At 36.5% G+C, this 23,094-nt stretch overlaps 1 protein-coding gene across 5 annotated transcripts in view; it reads right to left on the bottom strand.

The window, feature by feature from the left end:
- Positions 1–23,094, bottom strand: part of slc4a4a (solute carrier family 4 member 4a) — a 279,906-nt gene that overhangs the window by 157,043 nt on the left and 99,769 nt on the right. The gene's annotated exons all lie outside the window — the stretch shown is intronic.

Below are 23,094 nucleotides of genomic sequence, written 5' to 3'. Positions count from 1 at the left end.
GTGTGCAATATGACATTGACTGGTTTGTTTATTGCTTGGTAGGCTCCAGAGGGTTTGAATATTTTCTGAAGAAAATGTTAACATATTTAGAGAAACCTGAGTAGGGAAGTAACCCAAAAATGTTTTCAGTTCAAATTCTGTCTACTATGAGTACATTCCTGCTTCTAATTTACAGTTATTATTGATACAAAAAAAAAAATCACACAAAGATTTAGTATCTGCAGTGCAGGACAGAGTGTAAAATGGTGGAAGCGGAAAGGATTTTCTTATAACACCACTGTATAACTTAAAACAAGTAAGCACATGAGAATGTATTCTAGCCCATATTGCCTCTAAGAAGGGAACAGACAGAAAAAGAACGTTCTTAGAAGGCCGTCTATCGTTGGTGCTACAATGCCATGTGCTTCGGTACTTATTGGCATTATTTGAAGTCAACTACAGTAGCTTATCGTTATTCCCACGTCAATAAGCTGCTTTCTTCTGTGCCTTAACAACCTCTTACAGTTAGTATTGTATATCTTGGTTCTGAGCTTTAAGTCTATTTCTGCAACCTTAAGCTAGATTTGATTTATATATAATTGTAGAAATTGACAGTACCACATGCCAATACTTTTACTTGGCTGAGATGCTTGCTATTAAAAGGTGCTCTACCTAAATTAATGCCTATGTTTAATAACAAACACGATTTCTGAATCACAGTGTTGAAGTATTGGGTAGCTTGCCATTTATAAAAAACTAATAGTGTCTCCAGACAGAGGAAAGAAAAGCTTTTTCATGTAAACTTTGCAGGGTTTCCAGGAAACAGGTAGACTTTCACAGGCTCTTTCACAAATAAGAAAACAGAATATAGATAATTATATGGGTGTGAACAGCTTAGAGCCATGGGTAATAAATATAAACAGTTTCACAGGATTGTAACTTTATACTTGTGTTCGTACAGTGTATCTATTAACACCATACATGATCAAATTCTAAAACTATGAAACTAATACCTTCTTTTTATTAATATGATTTGAAAAAGTAGCTTAAGATAACCTTTTGCACCCCTGTGCCCACAAGGTCAATCAGGACAAGCTGTAATCCAGTTTCTTCTGGTTATGACAAAATGATCTTTTAGCCACGTATTGCTTTAATGAGAAAGCTGGCCATTATCATTGAGTTCAATTAGCGTGAGCTTATTAGCTATTTAAACATTTAAACAAGTGTTTTACAAAGCATTACCAAAAGCCTTAGGTCTTGTTTGGGGTTTTCAAGGATGATTAACAGAATTAGGGCTATTGTTACATATTAATCGGAGACCTTTGGTTATTTTACAAATGGGCTGCATACAGAAAACAAGTTGTACTAATTAGTAAATGCTAACAAGCTACCTTTGAGCTATTTCATGCTTGAGTACATAGCACATGATAAGCTCACATGTTAAAGTAACTTTATGTTTTGCATTTACACATGATCTAAAAGACACTAACCAATGGACAGTCACTTTAAGAATACAGGACTCGTTTCTTTGACTTGAGTTTTTCCTTCTCACAAGAAAAAAAAATCTCAAAAGTGACTGCTGACTTTTTACTGAGCAAGAAACTTGTTATTTCACAACCTTCTGGAAGAAGCACACTTTGGAAAGTAATGGTATGTTGCATACTGTTAAACTTCTAATGTATAAAGACAAAATGTTCTTATAAAGCTAATGACAAATATTTTCAAAAGAATTTGCAGGAATGTTTCCAAACTTATGCAACTACAGTTATCTCAGTTTTTGGTAGCCAACTGCTTATTTACTCTTCCTGTATTGCATGCTTTTTGATTCTGAATTCATGAACTAAATGGAGTGTACAGAGTAATGTATGAGGTTAAGTTATACAGGATATATAAGATTATGCGTAATTTGTTTTACTTTTAGACATTGTGCCACATTAAAGCAGTGAATGTGTTTGGCGTTTATGAATTGTTCTTTTCATTGTTTAATTTCTGAGTGATATAAAGAATATTTCTGCATAGCATTAGAAAAACAAGTAAAGAAACACAGATTTCAAACTAGTTTACATGTACTGAAAGAGCAATATAAAGATGACTTTTATGTAACTTAAGATGATTTATCATATTCTGCCTACCAGAGTGCTTAAGTGAGTAATTTCTAGGAACATATCTAATATGTACATTTTTGTTACGCTCACACATTGCACTGCAATGTCTCTTCAAAAGTTCATCCACATTTTGAACCTTCTTTCTCGGTACAGCGTCACCAGGAAGCACAGGAAGGCAAGCACCAAACCTGGAAAGGCACCTGGGGCTTCATTTATAAAAATATATGTAAAACGATCCTGAATCTGAATGCTGGATTATTTCCAAAATAATTCTCTCAAACAATTTATAAAAAGTAATATTCCTAAATCCTTCCCACTTATGACATATTTATAAATCGCCATTCATCATATAATTCTGCACCCATTTAGAGTGTATCTTCTCCAACCAGAGAACACCCTCAAATATGCTTTCATGATAAGATATATTGAAATAGAAATAGCAAGAATTTATGACAGATAATCAGAATATTACTGAATGTTGGCATTGCCTTTTCAACATAAGTGAATGACCTTGTACTGCAAAACAGGTGCAATCTATTGGACTGATCACATCTGAAAATCCCATCGGCTGCTCAAATCCCATCATAATTGGACCCTGAACCTTTTAATTGTAGGGGGAAGTGATGAACAGTGGAGAATTGTGAATGATAGCCTTTGTAACAGGAGGGAAGTCTGAACTGAGTATAGTCTGAAATATTTCCAATAAGTCTGCTAGTTCTCTCTGTTGCAAAGAACCCATGCTTACAGAGAACTTGATTCTCCACTGGGACAGTGTTAATGCATTTAGTACAAAATGGAACTCAGCTTCTGGCAAAGATCCTTAAAGACGGCTCTTGATAGCCAATAATGGCTCACTAACCCACTCATCAGCAGTAGTAAAAAAAAGTCTCTCTGAAACTGTGCTTTCTGTGTACCAATAGCAAAATCTAGTAGAGCAAGTGTAGTGAAGGCTCCTTACTCTTCTGTTCATAAATATAAGGAACCCAATATGCTATTTAGTGATGACCAGTGAAGTGAACGTCACCATTTATCTATACATTTTCTAAACCAGATTATCCAGAGTAGGGTCACAAGAGCCTTTCTGAGCAAGGCAGGGACATTCTCCATACAGGACACCAGTCCACCACAGAAATGAACACACACATAAACACACCCTCAGATCAGGGGCCAATTAATTATGTACTACCAATATGCCCAACCTGCATGTCTGTGAGAGGAAACCAGAGCGCCTGGGGGAAACAATCCAGACTTGGGGAGAACATGCAAGCTCCCCACAGGGATCACACAGAACCCCAGTTTCCTTGTAGTGAGGCAGTAGCACTACCACTGTGTCACTGTACCTCCCTCATCACATTTTAATTAAGTGATATTTGAAATAATGAGACACAAACAGTGTTTCACTAGTGTCTACAGCAAAATCAAAACATTTAAATATTGCATATGATTTTCTTTTGTAGTTTAAGCAGACAGTACTATTGCTTGTTGTCAGTGGTCTTCCTTCTGCTGATCTATATCAATATAATGCATTCACACTTTAAATGTTCATTTTGTTTTTAAGTTTAAGATTTTTACACTTCATATTAGCTGAACCTCGCATAAAATATTTTGTATAAATCTCATACTATCACGAGTAAGTATACTGAATGAAGACAAATGAGGCAAATAGTACTGGCAGTATTCCTTTTTTTACTGTGGTGTAACAGCAGTAAATGGTTGCAAACCAGCGTCGCCAAGGTGAACCCCCTTCTCCACACCTCCCGCTCTCTGATCTAATGTTCATATATCATCGCGATTGAAAAATCCCTACGGTTTGCCATACCAGCGCATCAGGAGGAGGACCAAGAAGCCGACAAAAACACAGAGCACTAGCACTTACGTGTTTCCACTTCAGGCATTGTGTTTAACATTTCAACATTAGTTTTGGGTTTTGTAAATCCTGTACATTCAAATCTGTTTGTAGAATCTTTTTATAAATAAGGCACTGTGTTAGAATGTGGCGTACGCTTATTGACTACACCCTCATGCTGCTCCTATGAAAGTTGTCATAAAAAGTCAAAGATGCGCTGCTGGTCTCCAGACATCAAGTGAGTAAGAGCTAAATGCAGTAATGTAGATCATATTGTAGACACGGAGCTGGACAGTTTGACATCCGTGGCAGAGCGACAGGCGCTGAGCAGGCTCCTGTAAATCATGGAGAATCCACTGCATCCACTAAACAGTATCATCTCCTATCATCTCCTGCTCCACTAACAGACTGAGGAGATCGTTACTCCCCCACACTATGCGACTCTTCAATTCCAGCCGTGGGTAAATGTTAACATTAGACAAAGTTATTATCCGTTATACCTGCATTTTTATCACTCTTTAATTTAATATTGTTTTTTATCAGTATGCTGCTGCTGGAGTATGTGAATTTCCCTTTAGGGTTAATAAAGTATCTATCTATCTATCTATCTATCTATCTATCTATCTATCTATCTATCTATCTATCTATCTATATTAAAGCAAGACTTTACTATATTAGAATTAAATGCAGGGGTTTATGGCTTTTTAGTTACCTAAAAGGTGGAATTTTATATTTAACTTAGCAATAGCAACAAGGTTCGGGCATAACTTAATGAGGACACAGTACTTTGGTTGGTAAATTAAATGTCAAATGAAAAATCCACACACCCATTAACAAACCTGTGTCATCTATTCATCCATTTTCTGGAACAACGTTTCCCAATACAGTGTTGTGTTGAGTAAAGAGGATAAGCGATGAACCCAAAAGGAATTCATCACTCTCACCTAGCCCATTCTGAATCAGCAGGTAACCTAGCAGGCACATCCTTTAGAGTCCATCACAGTGCACCTCAACACATATAAACCTCCTCACACTTCTGGCCAGTTTAGGCATCTTTAGGATGTATGAGGAGACCAGAGAACATTCATGAGCAAGAGGAAGGTGCAAACTTCACACGGTTAGCATTTGACCATAAAATCTAACAGCACAAATCACCGAAGCACCATCCTATCTTCTACTGAAACAAACAAAGTCTAACATAGACCATAGTTTGTCTTTGTTGTGATTTTGCTTACTCACAATATCTGCTATTTCTTCATTAATGATTACAAATTAATGGATTTTTAACATGCCTGATTGCCTCTGTGTCATCTCCATCTACAAGGGTAGAGTACAAGGGTAAAGTGATGATGCAGAAATTATGTAAATTCATACTATAGCTTGGTTTATGATACACAACACACACTCAAATGAAAACAAAGAGAAGCAACTTCTGTCAAAGCAGATCAATATAACACTTTTGTAGTAGTAGACATAGCAAAGCAATTTACAAGAAAAATTCCACATATGTAATTTAAGGAGATTATAATTCATAATCCATTTAACTGGGTAACAATGGGATTTGATTTTTTCTAGTTTTAAGGTCAGCTTTTTACATACTACGATAGTATCCTTCTATATAAAAGCGGTCGGGATTGTCCTTCCGTCCCGTGTGTGCTACGCAGGCGCGGAGTTTCACACACGCCCCGTCCATTTTGCAATGCACGATGGGATTTGTAGTTTCATTTTTCCAGGTAAAAGATGATTTTCTACTCCAGACTGTGCAATATCTTCTTCTTCTTTCTTACTATATAAAAGCGTAGCAGTATTCCACTTATCACAGACTTACTACCTGCAGCTTGCGGTACGAAGCGACATGATGTGAGCAGAGTTCTGGTGCTCCCATCGTTCCCTTGCTTTTGTGCGTGATGCGCTGGAAAAATAGACAAAATTACGTCTCTGGAAATAATTAATGTTGATGGAGTACAAATGCCTCACCGCGTAGTAAATATCAGGGGGGTTCAAAAGGGCGACCTCAATATAGAAAAAAAGTTTCAATTTCATCACAAAAATAACAAAAACTACGAGTATTAAAGTAATACCGCTCAAATGCAATATAACCAAATTAATGAGTTTGTATAAAATATCAAATTGATTTACATATTAAGAAGTGGTCAACTTAAAAGTCGGTCGCCTTAAAAGGCGGGTCAGCCTAGTAATTACTATATTTTGCTTGACCTGAAAAAATAAACATTAACAGCATTAAGTTTCTACAGCGTTCAACATCCAAACTTTAAACAAACTGCATAATAAACTAATTCTCCTGTTATAAAATATTTCCAATCTTATTCAAGATAGCATGACAGAGGAAGATGTGCAGTAGTTAGTGTCAAGTGCCTGTTAACAATAAAATTCGAATCAAGGTTGCATGATTAATTACCATTACCTCCTATTTCTATTTTGGGATGAATGGTTACTTTCTGGAAAGGTTAAACGAGGAACCATTTTAAAGTTCAGATTACTTTAAGTGGAAAAAATATTTCCAAAAGCAATGTGGGAATATAGTTTAACTGCCACACCTAGTAATATCAGTTATCATGCTAAAGGCACCACATTACCAACAGTAAGTTATGTCCCATTATTACTTTTATGGAAACCAATACACATTTCTAGGAGGCATTAAAACAATAAAATGACTGTCAAATCCATAGGCCATATTTGCACACTGCAACATCGACTGATATTTCTCTGGCTTTTTTTCTCATAATAAGAAGATATGTGCTATTCGTGCCTTCAACAGAATCTTGTACAATATTACAATTTTCACATAACTCTTTTCAGTCCCAGAGCAATTTGATATTTCAAATGTAACTCTTCATGTTTGAGGTGTTTGGTGACCACAAAAATATGTGACCAATGGTTGGTGGCTTGTATGGCACACCCTTGGGAATTTTCCACAATTCCCAAACCACAATTCTCTGAATTAACTTTGCTCCAGTAGGATGTTATTAAGGTAACCAAGCAGTATGGCTGCCTGTGATATGCACAAATCCTACAGTAACTCTGATTAAGAGGAGTGTGATAACAGCATATCCTTTTGCATTAATTTAGTACATTTTGTTTGTATATATAAAGTATAACAAAGTAGTTTAAAAAATACGTTTAATCAGTAAAAGTAGAATGTGATGTTTTTTCTTGGGCTTTTTGGAAATTTTGGAATTGGAAACCACAATATTATGAATAAATGGCATTTCCTCCGGTGTCTATAGTGGGTGCACTGGACCTAAAGATTACAACAAGAAATATACCATAAAGACTAAGGGAATCCATTTAAACAATCTGTACAATCTTGAATATCTAATTGAAATTATAATTGTTACCATTATTCTTCATTTGAAAGAACTTATAAAAAATATTCATTCAATATACCAAACCAGCCTAGCATGAATGCCTTTGCAATACCCGACAAAGCCAGAGAAACTGTAGATACACCACACTGACACAAGCGGAACATGCAGACTTCACAAAGACAGTGACCGTGCTGTGAGAAGGCAGCAATAAACACTGTGCCTGTTAAACAGAACATGTCACTGCACCTGAGTAAATAACAAGGTTGACAGATAAAATGTACGCCAAGTAAATCTAAAAAACAATACATCACAGAAGAATTTTTAAAAGTTGGTGTCTTACATGGAAGTGAGCATGGTTAAGTGATTTTTCATTTACATATTTTTCTGTCGGCATAAATGGGGTGAAAGTGAAATGAATGGTAACGGTTTTATTTTCTATCACTTTACTGTACAAATATTATGTCTAAAAAATAAAATGTATTAACTACATCCAGCAGTTAGGAATTGGTTAGATCCATTTTTGATTTGTAGGCACATTATCCCATTTTTGTATGTGAAATATTTTCATGTTATTTTGATGACATTATGACATCACAGTTTTGTTTAGGATATTTTGGAATAATCACCATTTTGAATTTTGTTTGCCACAGGTTTTGTTGTATTGTTTATAGGGGTGTTCTCTGTTGATAGTCACGTGCTATGGACCGTTTGTGGCCTGCGATGTTGTTGTACCTCTTTATAAAGATGGCAGCACACATAATCTAGCATCCGAACATTAACTGATTATAAAACAGACTAATTCAATTAAAGGCAACCATCCATTTTGGCTCACTTTGAACCCATTTGATACTCTGATTAAATTTTCCTTTGTGATCTGATCCTAGCTAGATTTAACAGTTCTTTGGATCAATGCTTTAAACTTGCTTTGCTCTCTGTCACTAAGTGATTGGCACTCAGTTCACCACTGCAGCAACATACAAGATTGTATTAAACATCACTCCTACTGACATTATGTATATTTTATAGATTACAGAATAGACGTATAGCAAGTGCCAAATTTTCGTGTCTTTTAGATCTCAAGCAGTGTAAGCAGAATCAGAAGTTAGCTGTATTTCACTGTTTTACCATTTTAAAACAGAAAATTTAGGAATTCAGTTACATTGTTCATGCTATTTAAACAGGCTGTTTTTTTGGGATCAAGCTTTTTTATTTATTAAGGATATCAGAAATGAATTGTAAGTAGCGTATTGAGAACAGAATAAGATTTTTTTATTTATATACCATATTACTGAGCACTCCTACAGCTATGAATAGCTTTGACCACAATACCTAGGTGAGAAGACTGCGGAGATGTTGGAGACTGGTAATGCAGCTTCCCAGAAAACCAAAACAATAGTTTCCTAGTAAAGGTGATGAAAGAGTGGCGATTGAGTCATTAGAAATGTACACAGTTTGCTAAGCTCAGTGATAATTTGTGTTCTTTTTGCCAGAAAGATAAAAGAGCCCCTCTGAGTAAATTAGCACCAAGTCAGAGAGACAATCTTGAAAGCTACTAACTAAAACAGTATCATGGTGTTTAACAAAGGAAAATCTTTCACCTCTGATGTTCTAACTCACTTAATATTTTGAAACCATTGCTTTGTCATCATTAACCTCTAAGATTTAAAAAAATCTCAGCAGTAAACAAAGGAGTTTCAGTGTTTTCCAAAATACTACATGATGTTTCCGTCTATCATTGCAACCAGAAAATAAGCCCATGAACTACATGCATCACCTCAACCACCCAAGACATTCATGACAAGTGCAAATAAATACTTTACATGTTTTTTTTCTGTTATAAAGAAGGTTAGCCACCTTATGTACCTGTCAAGACTGTGTTAGCAATGTGTGACCATAGACATATGGAAAAGATAAACCAGTCATTCAAAGTGCAGTTGAAAGAGGGTTACATTCTTAGAGCCCTGGGAGAACATTTTTAACATAAGACACTGACATATGCAGTGTGCTGAAAAAGAGATAAAGTCTCAGATGATCAGATAAATCTCACATTTTCTAGTAGAATATTCTGGTATAGTGTGGCTTTTATGGACTCAGTGACAGCATGGTGCCCAAGTCCTGAGCCAGCTAAACAGATGTAAACCATACTTGGTACATCAACAAGCAAATTCTGGGAACTCAGAAAACTAAATGACAACAAACAACTTAATGAGACAGACTGAAACAATGGAGGAGATGGTACACATGTTCCAAACCGCCCAATAAAAATCTGGGACAGCTATGCACAAACAGGTCAAAGTGAGAATTACCTGGTAGGGTTGGTTTACAACTGCTTCTAAACTGCACAACATTATAACATCAATATCGCTGGAAAAAAACAACTTTTCAAATTAATGTCTAGCTTTTAAGCTAAAGAATTATTTATAGATAAATAAGAAAATTAACTAATGTGCATAGTTTTCTCAAGTGTAGCTCTCATTTTCAAACCAAACCAAATAAGCTGAAAAATTCAGTTTGTTCCCTTTACTATATTCCATAAATGGCTAGCACTTTCAATCAGGTTTCATGCATTGCATTTGAGAAACATTTAATTTTGGCTTTGAAGCTTAATAAGATGTATTTAAAAACATTTGTTTAAAAATGAAGGTGTAATCTTATACATTTAACTTTGTTTAAATGAAAAGATTACAAAGAAATCTGAAACCTAGCAATACGATAGCTGTCTTTCTGTTACTATTATAGAAACATGTTTCCTGGAGATTTTCCTACACTGTCCATTCTAAAAGCAGTGCAAGCTGTGATTAAGCCTAAACTCTTACTTGAATAAACTGTCCTGTTATTATGAAGTCATGTTGCCTATGACTTTGTCTTTATTTCATATATTAGATTAGATCAGATAAACTTTATACCATCCATTATAAGCACGTTAGTGCTGTTGCCAAACAGCTCCAGAGTCCAGGGCACCATCTATGTTTGTGAAAGCTGTTTCTGGGCACTCCTGTGCATTTTAGGTTAGCTGGTAACTCTAAACTGGTGTGGATGTGTGGATGTATCTGTTACTGGGATAGATTATGGTTCCCTAGGACAATGTTATTTTATTTTTATTTTTTTATTACATTTTTGATTTATTAAAATCAAATAACATTCCATACACATAACTCAAGTTTTACAAAAAAGAAACAAATCAAGCCCCACCCCGAGAAAGAGAGCTAGGCCAGCAGTGTAAGGCTTTATGCTAGTAAAGGCAAATGAATAGATAAATTAATAAATGAATAAAGATAAATGGACCAAAAGAGGAGAGAGAACCTGCTTCCTCGATTTAAATGCTTATTCTAAAATGCCATTGATTAGATCCTGCCAGGTTTTGAAAAAGTTCTGCACAGATCCTCTAAGTGTGAATTTGATTTCTTCCAGTTTCAAATAGTATATAACATCAGTTACCCACTGACTTAGAACAGGAGAGTTAGGATTCTTCCATTTGAGCAAGATGAGTCTACGTGCCAACAGTGTAGTGAAGGCAATCACAGTTTGTTTGTCCTTCTCCACTTTAAGCCCATCTAGAAGAACACCAAACACAGCTGTTAATGGATTAGGAGAGATTGTGACACCAAGGCTGTCTGAAAGGTAATTCAAAATTTGGGTCCAAAATGATGTTAATTTTGTGCAGGCCCAAAACATGTGGCCCAGTGAGGCTGGAACTTGATTGCAACGCTCGCAGATTAGACCTTACCCTGGTAACATTTTGGACAATTTTAAACAAGACAGATGCGCTCGATATATAATTTTGAGTTGAATAATTGTATGCTTTGCACATTCTTGATTGTACTGCTGTTGCAAAAGTATTTTTATTATGTAAATGTATTATTGTGTGTATTCATGTAGTACAATGTGTTTTGCTGGTGACTCACAGCTATACAGTATCTATTTTTCACTATGTACACAAGAGTTTTTCCTGGTTAATTATGTTTCCTATGAGAAGTGAGCATCCCACCCTGGAACGTCACCTTGCTGTGGTGGTTGGGCTTGTGCACCTTAGGGATGCTCACATACAGGGTATCCAGAGCTTTATGCTTCTGGTAGGCTCTAAATTGATGAGATTTGGGCTGAAAGGTAACACAAAAATGGTTCACAATGACCATCATAACAATAAAAAAAAAACAAAAAACACCTAAACCTGTCTAGCATAGGGTTCCCAAGCTCAGTGCTTGGGCAAGACCTGGGGCTGGTGTTCAATGGTGAACACCTGGTGATTAGGCAACCTAACCCAAAATGGTGATGTACTGTAGAACTTTTGGGTCTTGTGGGCTCACCACCTGCAAGATGAAAGGCAAAGGTCAAGGTGCAATGCCAGGCTAGTGGAAGGCATAGGAAGGAAAGACCTAGTTATTGTAGACCAGTACTTCTCAACTAGTAGTGGGTCACAAGTTGCTATTGTTTATATTGGTAGTGGGTTGTTGAGTGGGTTAAGTGGGGGTCATGAAACTCAATCCACCAACCACCCCCCAACTCTGCAATCATGCTCAATTCACCAAGGGGAACACCTTTGACGATTAAGGTCTGATTAGACAGTCTTGCTTGATTCAGACTTAATAAGGGAGGCATTTATGTGGGAAACAACACCAAAAAGCCTGAGAAACACTGTTCTAGACCCTGGCAATAGAGACTGGCTTTCGGAAAATTGGAACATCACTTCTCTTATGTGGAAGGAGCCTGAGCTGGTGCAGGAGGTGGAAAAATACCAGTTACCTCCACACATAGCATGTGTTTTGGAACCGAACTTCCTGATTGGGTGTGGCCTATCTCTTCTTCTCTGGAGTTCCAATGTGTGAAAGGCCTTTGTGAAAGGGATACTCACAAGCTGAGGTCTTTGGAGTTTTCTCTGGTGGACGAGAGGGTTGCCTCAATGCAACTAAGAGTTGCTGAGAAGAAAACTCACATCGCACAAAATGCACATGCACAAAACAACTTTTCTGAGTATTCTGTATTTTTAGAGAGGATGAGTGAAGTGCTTGAAAGGGTGCCACATACTGACTTAGTAATCTTAATGGGTAACTTTAATGCTCATGTTAGGAATAATGGAGATACATGGAAAGGCGTGATTGGGAAGAAAAGTTTGCCAGATCTGAAGCAGTACAGTGGATTTCTGTGCTAATCGTGGATCGTGCATAACAAAAACACCATGTTTGAACAAAAGGAAGTGTATCTGGTACCAGAGGATCTTGGGCCTGGTTTATGATGGACAAGAAATATGCATATGTAGGCTTTATAAATGGAGCATCAGGAGAATCAGTTTCAAATGATAAGATGAAATGTGAAGTGAGTGTACACAGCGGATATGGAATTCTTCTGAGGGGTGGTTCCTCCCTGGTTCTCAATGCAAGAGGTAATGGTGGCCCAAGATCCAGCAGTGGATTTTATATATCCAGCTATGCTAAACAAAATATACAAAATATGAAATGAAATGCTAAATAAATCCATGCCCTTTTTGTTTTTAAGTCCTGCTTACTAATCATTATGCTGAAATTATGCTATTATGTGAGGAGCTGTAATGGGCTGACTGAATCTTTTTTTAATCTACAACAAACATTATATTTTTAAAAGGCTAAATCTTTACTTTTGCATGAGTATAGTGTTCCAAGAGGGCACTGAGCTGTGTCATCATAGCTGGCAGAGACACTGTGATTTCTCTTGTGTGAAAAGACATATGCAATTGTGAATGGACCGTATTCAGTGTTGTTAACAATGAAGAACATAAAGTCACCTGTGTCTGATTTGTGCACCGGTAATAGGTTAAGCCACCAAAAAACTGTGCCATACAACGCCAAGGTTTGTGAAGGCAAACAGTAAATGAATAAACTTAGTTTTGTTACCAGCAGTATGCCCTGGTAAAATTCTGAACAGACCTTCCAGAAGATGACATAGTTTTAAATTGACAACACCCAGACATCCTGCCCTGCTTAAAGGAATGTAAATTATGTTGTCTGTCCAAAACAAATCTGAATTTTGTGGTATGAAATTCTTAGTCTAAAGATAGCCTTAAATACCAAAACAAAGGCCAAAAACAGATAATGAAAAAACTGTTGTGTGGCACTGTGGTTATTCGAAGCTCCAAGAACGGGAAATGAATGCCAGGAAGGTCACTCTCAATATGTTGTTTTCATAATATCCATCTGTCTGCACGAATTTTTCACTTGTGGCTCTGCATCAGAAAGTGTATGTCAGTGAGTGCCCTGTGATGGATTCGTGCAGGACCTGTCTTATGCTCCATGATGGCAAATTACCTGCAAAACTATAAATGCTAACTTGCACTCACAAAATCAAACAATATAGTTACAAAGAGAGAAGATGTACTTTTGAAAGAACGTGTCTAAAATGATAGAAATAGAATAGCTAAAAATGAGACCAATCAGGCTGTTTTAATGAACATACTAGTAATTTACAAAATAATATTAAATAAATCTTCCATAATCTTGTTTTCATTACCAGAAGCAGACAATGTTCAAAAAGATGGTCAAATATGTAGAAAGCATCCAAATAGATAAAGTGTTGAAATGAAGAGAAAAGGATCCCCAGAGGTGATTCAGCCAAGAAAAATTAACAACATTGAGAGTGTTGTCTTCAGGGCATGTTTTGGGATGCAATTTGTCTCTTCTCTGGGGTAAAGTGCTAGAGAAATGACAAATTTTTAAAACAACCAATGCAGAACAAAAAAAAATATATCTGCTTTACCATCAGGAGCAGCCACTGAACAAGTAAAAGAGGAAAATGTATAAAATGTGAGAGTTGAAGTGACCTCCTTCAAAGTAAATTCTAAACAGTAGATGAATCTATTAATTTAAGATACACAGAATATTTCTCTGTTTTTAGATTGACTAGTTCACCAATGATTTTTATTTTGAAATTTGAAATTTCAAAAATTTGGACATTGCATTTTATTCAAGATACCTTAAATGGAGTTTTCCTGACAATTTTCCTTGAGGAATCAACAAAATTGGTCCACTCTGAGCTAGGATATTAAAAAAGAAATCCATAACTACAGACAGATGGACAGACAGGCAGGCAGGCAGCCATACAAGGTGATTGCAATACTTACTTCTCGCATTATATGTGAACATGCCTAAAAATGGATAAATAAAATACTGTTGGTACTACTTTGTGTTTATTTCCAAATCTGAATGATAAACTATTTAATTTAATTTGTTTCCAGTTTAATATAAAATTCAGATATAAAGGTCCGATACTTGCATTATATGTTTCGTAGTGAGTTTGCCAGCATTGCTTAGTCAGACTTATACATATGACCTTTTAACTAGGTGCCCCCACTAAACAGTTACAGAGCAATTTGCAAAGGAGTCCTTTAATTCCAATGGACAGAACAGGAAAAACCTGCTAGTGCAACATTACTGCAACAGCACAGTCATGATGACTAAAACTTGTTCCAAGTTTTATTTTACAGGACAAAACAAGTCCACTTTGAAGATTTACAAGCACTTCTGAATACAGCATGGCAAGCAGAGAAACACATGAAAAATCAAAAGTCCCTTTTACAGAAGCTTGGAAGAAATGTTGGCTATAAATGTTTGTATGTTGATAGTCAGTAACTATGTAATGAACATAATATGAATACTCAAAAAAGCGTCAGAGCACGGCAACTCATACTGCAAAGGAGAGTCCTGGACAAGCAGGCAACCCTCTGTCATATTTAATTTGCATTTGCAAATGGTAGGCACATTAAGAACTAAACAGTGACACAATGTGAGCATGGTTAGACATGCTTGTTTTATGGACTGAAATAAACAGTTTAGGTGCACCTAGCGAGAGCAACTAAAGCCTGGCTAGCCACATAATAGGTAAGCAGAGAGACAGTTTTGTCAATGATGCTGATGTCACTGTCCCCACAGTGGGGGCAAACTTATAAAATTACAAAACTGTGCTTAAGAGACTGAGACAACTGTGCATTTTGTCACAATATACAAATCATGTTTTAAAAAAATCATACATTTTAAATGCTGGTAAGTATGGCATGGGTTAAGTGAGACTATGCTGCTTGTATGAGGTCTTTGTGTATTTCCATAAAATAAAAGATTTCTAGCAATACACTGAAAGAAGGATGTTTTCTCAGACAGTTTTTGATGTACAAGTAAACTGAACCCTGTTAAGCCAAACTGTATTAGCTTACTAAGGATAACCAACTTTCATATTTAGGTAAACAGTACTCTCCCAGACCTCACTAGGAAAACAAGACAACTAAGTTACATGTAGACAGGTCACATCCTGACAACAGAAGATTAAATTAATACAGTAGGTACTGCAAGTCAGAAGGAATTTTCATACATTTCAATAGTACAGCATGAAAATACCCAGTGACCCTCTAGTTAGGATATAGCGGGTTGGATAATGGATGGATGGATGGAGTATGAAAATAAGAGTCTGGTTGTAAAAAGGATATTATCTCTCTATTATAAAAAAAATCTTGTGATGAGACAAGACTTTTTTCCTGCGACGAGACATGATCTTTTGAAGAGAGACACTTTCACGTCCCGCGAGACGGTCAAGTCACGTCATACTTGCAACCTTTGGAAGCAACTCCCATGATACACATGCAGAGTACATTAGAAATAATGGAAGTAGGAAAATTCAAAACTCTCAAAAAAAAGAGTAAAGTTCGCATTAGCACAAACAAACCGAAAATATTACTCGGTGAAATAACAGAACAGCGAAAAGAGATCGAATAGTATTTGAGGATGTCTGAGGGAGAAGAGAGACAAGGCAGTGAGACAAAAGGACAGCTGCTGTACAGGCTTTTAAACATTCGAAGCGCTGCACAAAATGCAGATCACACAGCACCTCAGCAGCAAGCCAGCAGCTGATTGAACAAAGAAGAGGTAAAAAAAAAAAAACTGTTATTTGTTTCTCATTGTATCATCATTTAAGAGGGGTTTCGAAGGAGCGACTGCATCTTCTTGGAGTGTGCTCAGCCCCCTTCTTTAAAATGACGCGTAGCGCTGGCAGAGGGGTGGGAGGAAAGAGTAGGTGAGTGAAGTGCAGATCACACGGCACGGCAGCAGCAGCAAATCAGCAGCTGATCGTGCAAAGAGGAAATATAAAAACAACTGTCATTTGTTTCCCATTGTATCACCATTTAAGAGGGGTTTCAGAGGAGTGGCCGCATCTCCTTGGGGTGTGTTCAGCCCCATTTTTCACAATGGCGCATAACACTGGCTGGGGGGTAGGGGTTGTCGAGCGAAGCGAGCAGGGGGCAAAGCCCCCTAGTATACATTATAATAATATGTACAGTAATATGATAAAGTATATTCACCGCACCTCTTTTGTCAGTTGCACAGATAGATAATTTGGATAAACTGTAGTGTCAAGCTCAAAAACTGGAGGCCACTGTGGATGCTATATTTCAATCTTTCCATTAAGGACTATTTCTTTTTTCTCTGTTCTCTGCCTTGAAACCAGACCTCATGATCATAAATACTTCATGGTGTCCTGCTTATCTATAATGTGTTTTGTTTTCAATAACTATAGCAGACACTATGGATTATCCTAGATCTTCAGGGTGACTGGTCTTTACTAATGGGGTTGCACTACTGTTGCTCTTTAGACATTGTAGTACTTAATGAAGTTAACAAGAAACAATACATGGATATGCTCGCTCATGACTGGCACCTCCTAATAAGATATGATGTGCCCTGTCTAAGTTCTTCATAATATGGCTAATTTAAAAAAAAAATATATGATGAGAATCAATATGAACGCAGTAAAACAAAACAGCAATACTTTGGGATAATGAGTATCACAGACGCCTCATGGATCCATCATCTTCTATATAAATTCTGCGATGAGCTAGTATTTCAACAATGACAATAACAGGGCACACAATCTCCAGTTTAACGGCAATGGAAAAGAGAATAACTCTATATCTGCTGTGGCAGACACAAAGGTTAGAACCCAGCTCCAGGGTTCTGAGATGGAAGCTAAGCTAGACGGCTGAGTAGAGTAAAAGGAGTTTCCATGTTCTCTTCATATCTACAAGGTAAACATACCCTAAAGATATTTATGTTAGGTGGATTGGCAACTCTAAATTGGCTGTGTGTGACTAAGTGAGCCCTGTGATATTCCAGTCATAAGCACTAAGACACCTTTCATCTTCAAATATTTCCTAAAACTAAGTATCAGCTTTCATTTTTTACAGTATGTGCTAAAACAAATCATTATAATTTACAGACACTAAACAAGGAAATATATTGTTAAGACACTGTTCATTTTTTATGTCAGCAAAATAGTTCACCCTAACCCTACATTGTTTAAGTTGCACTATTTTTTCAAACACTGACAAAGAAAACTCTATCACTCATTTTTAATATGACAGTCCTTAATTATCAGTTCATCCTTTACACTAAAAAAGGACCAGGCTACATTCTTAATTTTATTACAACATAATGTGTTATTTTAACATTTTTTATGTTTGTATTGTATTGCATTGCACTAACTCAAGTTTTTGTTTTTTTATGCCTGGTTTGTTTTGTGTATTTTATTTTGATGGTTCTTGTAAAGTGACTTTAACTTTATGATAAAATGGAGTATAAATAAAACAAATGTATTATTTTTATAAGTCTAATATTCTCTTATCACATATGAAGAAAAATGAAAGACATAATTATAAAAATAAATCAACATTAACATCGAATAAGAGTAAGGTTCAATGGCCAGGGGACAGAAAAACAAAAACTCCAGACGGCTGGAGAGAGATCAGAACAGTAGTACAAACTGTGGTAGTTAGACTCCAGGTTATAAAGCACATCGACTACAACAACACTGACTGAAGAGCAGAATATTAATAACGCACCCTTACAGCTGAATCCAGTGGGATAAGATCTCACTATAATGTTACCGACATACAGACAGTCTTAATAACAATAATCCCTTACATTTATATAGTAATTGTATCACTACTCAAAGTGGTTTAGTGAGTGGGGAGGCACTTCAACCACCACTAATGTGTAGCATCCACTTGGATGATACAAAGGCAGCCGTTTTTGCCCTAGTATGCTCACTGCACATTACCTGTTAGGTGGTGAAGGGGTGAGAGATAAGTTAGTCAGTTAGAGACAGGAGATGATTAGGGGGCCCAGGGATCTTTTATGACCACAGACAGCCAGGACCTTGGTTTAACATCTCATCCAGTGCCATTTTTACAACACTTTAGGCATTGGGATCCACATTCAGATCACAGGGTAAGTGCCCCCTGCTGGCCTCACCAACACCTCTTCCAGCAGCAATCTAAGCTTTTTCCTAGATGGTCTCCCATTCAAGTACTTGCCGGGACCAAACATGCTTAGCTTCAGGTGGATGACCTGTTTTGAAGTGCATGTGGTATGGATTACCTAATTACTCATTTATATACAGTATACTGTTGTCTACTTAAAATATGTTATACTGTATAAGTATATCCCAGATGACAGAAGGATTTTAATGAAAAACTTTTTTTTTAATTCAATACACTTTATTAATCCATGAGGGGAAATTATCTTTGCACATGACATTTGGGGGTCAAAGCACATGATCAGCCATTATACAGCAACCCTGGGGCAATTTTCAGGTTAAGGACCTTGTTCAAGGACCCAACAGAGTAGGATCCCTTCTGGCAGTAACTGGATTTGAACCGGCAAACTTCCCGATACCAGCGCAAATCCTTAGCCACAGAGCCACCATTCGACCTTTAACATTAATATTCAAACTGAGAAGTTAAAGTACAGAGACACTGGGGCCACTAGTGACCAGGGCTTGACTGGAAGAACCACAGGGAATCAAAAGTTATTATGACAGTATCAGACACAAGAAAGGAACCTACCTTGGATGGAACATCAGTCAACTCAAGAGTATGCATACTGTACGGAAACATCCACAATCAGTCATGAAAAGTGTCTTTGGGATGTCAGAAGAAGCCAGAGAATTGAGAAAAAAATGACACAAAAAGGGGAGCACATTCAAAACACACCTAAGTATTGGCTAGGTGAGAACTGGAACCTAGCTACCTGGAGTTTTAAAGTAGCAACAGTAACTATTGAACAATCATACTGTCCACTCCTTAGTAATATCTAAACATATTTTGTGGCTTAAATGTCCTTACCTATGCCTGTACCAATTTCAGGGAAATTTTATTATTAAATTAATAAATGTAATTATTATAAGTAAAGGCTCAGAAAATAGTCTAACTAAAACTTGCAACTAGTATGTCGGTTTACCCCCCTTCTAGAAGCACAGAGTGGGCCCAGGATTGAATGCTCCTAAGCTAATTTGCAATGTCTTTTGAAAAATATCCAGAAGATTCCTTCTGCTGCACTACTGAAAACCATTTGCATCCACAGACTTTCAGAGTGGACACAGAGAACAGGGAGCAATATGTTCAAATAGCCGGGAAATAGAAGGAAAAGAAGTATAAATGAAAATGACACAGTTCAAGTGAATTTCAAAGGGATGTGTACTGAAGCCAAGAAACATGCCCACACAAAGAGCACTTTGTCTGCTGTTTAAAACACATGGGAAACTGAAAAGAACATTAGCTGCCAAAAGAGGCTCAGCTATGTGGGCATTATTAGCTGCATTGCTGCACTCAAAGTTTGCAAAAATAATTCCCTCACTTCTTAATATACAAATGTGTTAATTTTTTCAAGAATAGCTGTACATGACTAGAAGTAATTAGGTCAGGTTTTAACTTCTATGGTATCTGAAATGAATCCTTTTAAGGAGCTATTCAAAAACTATTACCAAGTGCAGATCCAGCCATCCATCATCTAATCCTGCCCATCCAATCCAGGGTTCTGGTACCAAGCACTACTTCATTGTATATGTTTTTGAAATGATACTAAACAATATTATCAATTATCACAGAATAAATGTTTTATATAAGAGCAAAGTTATCTAGTATGAAGCAGTGACAAATCAGCATGAAGTTGTCAGGGTCAAAGGCACCACCAGGATGCTATAGGGAAGAGTGAAGTTCATTACAAAATGCTACAAAACTCTGCTTACCAAGGGCACCTAGGGGGGCAAGACTTTATCGTTTGTGGCATCCTGGGAGTGAAACTAGCAGGGTTACAAAAAAGTAAGAGAAAAGCCTAATAAATGTTCTGAGACTTATACCTTAGGTATTAATGTATGTGGTAAGTATAAACTGAAAGTTTGAGAGGACAATGACTCCACTTCTACTTACAATGGTTTACAGTCATATTTTAGGCTGGATCTCCAGTAAAAATATAAAACTGTGTAACTTATTATTAAAAAACTAAATATTGTTTGAGCTGTTCTGAAACAGCTAAGCAATCAATATTACAAATAAGAAGGAAATAATAATTATAACTGTTGTATACTAGGTTCTTTTGAATGTATGCTATGACCAGTTTTTTTTTAAATGACATAATCTGTTTTCTTGTAATGCGTCTGTCTTTTTACTGTTTCTTTTTATCTTTTTTAAAGTCTTTTTATATTACAGCAGCGGTGAGGTGTTCAGGACTCTTTCATCTTTACTGTATAAAATCTATTCTAAGAGACTAAACCTTAAACTCCAAGGTTTCTAATCCTGGAACTAGGCATTATTTTAGTTATAGAAATACACAATTCAAATTTGTAATTGAAATTAACTTAATATGAATCAAAATTTTATTTGCGTTTATTTTGATCATATGAATATTTTTCTATAAATCGGAGATAACTCTAATTACTTTCTAATACAAAACAGTTTAATAAACACTTGCCTAGGCAAATCAAATTATTCCAGCTGGTTTATTTAACAGTTTTTTGTAACAGAAGCAATTGAATAAACTGTGAAGCACTAATCAGTCAACCACACAAAGTAAGTTTTTTGTTATTTTAAGCCATATCAAAAAACAAATTAGTTTAGCACTTTGATTGTTCTATCAATAATGCTGTCTTTTAAATGACAGGAAGATGAAAATAGGACATTATTGATTTTCTATTTTTTAGCCAATTGCTTAAGCACAACAGTTTATTTATATTTACCATTCTAAGGATGCTCTTTTTATTAACAACATATCCAGATACATAAAATGAATGAAAAACGAAAAGGCAACAGGATCTGATGAAATACCAGCAGAAGTGTGTCAGAGGAGAAGAAGAAGTAGATGTGTTGAGGGATCTAATGCAGAAGATCTATGAACAGGAGAGAATACCAGTGGAGTGGAGGAACACTGGGATGGTACCCATTTATAAGGAGAAGGGTGATATTCAGGATTGTGGAAACTACAGGATGATAAAGCAAATGTTATACACAAATTAAAATTTGGGGAAGTGTTATAGAGAGAAGGTTTAGGAATGAGACCACCGCAGGAGAGGAGCAGTTTGGTTTTATTCCAGGATGAGGAACTCCTGATGCAGTCTTTACATTGAGACAGATGACAGAGAAGCACAAAAAACAGAAAGGATTGAATATGGTGCTTATTAATTTGGAGAAGGCTTATGATACAGTGCCACATCAAGACATATGGAGGTGCATGAGAGAGAAAGGCGTACCAGAGAAGCATGAGGATTGTCCAGGATATGCTTGAGAGAGTGAGGACTTGGGTTAAAAGCAGTGTTGGGGTAACAGATAAGATCCCAGTTAGAGCAGGTCTGCACCAAGGATCTTCTTTAAATCTTTACCTCTATGATCTGGTTATGGATGTGTTGACTAATGGGATAAAAGACCAATCCCCCAGTGCATGCTTTTTGCTGATGACATTGCATTGTGTAGGAACAGAGCAGAGGAAGTGGAGAGGAACTTGGAAGAATGGAGAAGGGCTTTGGAAGATAGAGGGTTGAAGATAAATAGGTAGAACAAAGAGTATATGAGCTTTAATGATCAGGATTCAGAAGTTATCTTGCAGAGAGAAATATTGAAAAGTGTGGATACATTTAAATATCTAAGATTAGTGGTAGATGCAGATATAACCCATAGAGAGCAGTGTGGATAGCTAGGTTGCAAGAAGGTATCAGGAGTATTGCATGATTGAAGAATTAAGGCAAAGGATAAGATTTTTAAGATGGTGGTTAGACCAGTAATGATGTATGGAGCTGAGACTTGGGCAGTAAAGAGGGCACATGAGAAAAAGTTAGATGTAGCATAAATGAGAATGTTGAGAAGGATGTGTGGAGTTACAAAAAAGGGAAGAACAAGAAATTAAACAATAAGAGGTAGAACAAAAGTGGGAGAGATATCTAAGAAAATTCAGGAAAATGCTATGGACATGGGATGTAGAGAAGCAAAGAATACATGTATGTGGGAAACACAGTGAAATGAATGTAAGCACAGGGGAAGAGAAAGTGAGTGAGGTCAAAGCACAGGTGGATGGATAAAGCAAAAGAAGACCTGAAAGAACAGGGCTTGCCTAGCAAGGAGGTGCAAGACTGAGCTATTTGGACAAGGTTGTTCAAGCACATCGACCCCATGTAGAAGTTGGAAAAGATAAATAGGAAGAAGAAGGTTACTTTTACTTATTTGTAACTTAAATATTTTTGTTTACTTAACCTTTGTTTTTTAGTAAGACAAAATGGTTTATTAATTACTGAATATAAACCTACTCTGACAAGCATTTCTAATATTTTAATTGTTGCTGCTCTGGGTGATTTGTTTTCTTTACCTTTCAGATCATTGTTAGCATTGTATTTGCACACATGGAACTACTACCTGCTACTAAATCCTGTGCATTTAATTGGCATAACTGGAAGAAAAGCTCTTTAATATTTGTTACCCAGTTGAACACTGTACCTAACTCCCTACACTTTAAGTTGCACTTTGATAGTCAACATGACAACTCAAGTGGCTTTTTAGGTT

Source organism: Polypterus senegalus, chromosome 7 (assembly GCF_016835505.1).
Source record: "Polypterus senegalus isolate Bchr_013 chromosome 7, ASM1683550v1, whole genome shotgun sequence".
NCBI classification, from domain to species: Eukaryota; Metazoa; Chordata; class Cladistia; order Polypteriformes; family Polypteridae; genus Polypterus; species Polypterus senegalus.
Note: the sequence above shows the minus strand (reverse complement) of the source record. Positions and strands in the feature narration are given on the sequence as shown.